Source organism: Sorex fumeus, unplaced genomic scaffold (genome assembly GCF_029834395.1).
Source record: "Sorex fumeus unplaced genomic scaffold, SorFum_2.1 ptg000043l, whole genome shotgun sequence".
Taxonomy (NCBI): domain Eukaryota; kingdom Metazoa; phylum Chordata; class Mammalia; order Eulipotyphla; family Soricidae; genus Sorex; species Sorex fumeus.
The window spans coordinates 37,350,001-37,350,761 of record NW_026606100.1 but is presented as its reverse complement, the minus strand read 5'-3'; positions in this window follow the sequence as shown (position 1 = coordinate 37,350,761).

Here is a 761-nt window from a genome sequence, read left to right as displayed (position 1 = left end):
CCTAGAAACAATAGGCTTGTATAGTAAAGTGGCATGCTATAAAATCAATACCCCAAAATTTATGGCATTCCTATATGCAATTAGTGAAAGAGAAGAAAGTGACATCAAGAAAACAATCCCATTCACAATTGTGCCCCAGAAAATCAAGTATCTAGGAATCAGCTTAACTAAGGAAGTAAAGGACCTGTACAAAGAAAACTACAAAACGCTACTTCAGGAAATAAAAGAGGACACGAGGAATGGAAAAATATTCCCTGTTCATGGATGGGGAGAATCAACATCATCAAAATGGCAATACTTCCCAAAGCACTGTACAAATTCAATGCAATCCCTATAAGGATACCCATGACATTCTTCAAAGAAATGGAGCAAACACTCCTGAAATTTATATGGAACAATAAGCCCCCACGAATAGCTAAAGCAATTCTTGGGAAAAAGAAAATGGGAGGAATCAACCTCCCTAACTTCAAACTCTACTACAAGGCAGTAATAATTAAAACAGCATGGTACTGGAACAAAAGCAGAGCTGCAGACCAATGGAACAGAGTTGAATATACTGACATTTCCTCCCAAAAATATAATCATCTAATTTTTGATAAGGGGGCAAGAAAAGTGAAATGGAGCAGGGAAAGCCTCTTCAATAAACTGTGCTGGCAAAATTGGATGGCTACATGCAAAAAAGTGGGCTCAGATCTCTGCCTAACACCATGCACAAAAGTAAGATCAAAATGGATTTATGACTTCAACATCAGACCAGAATC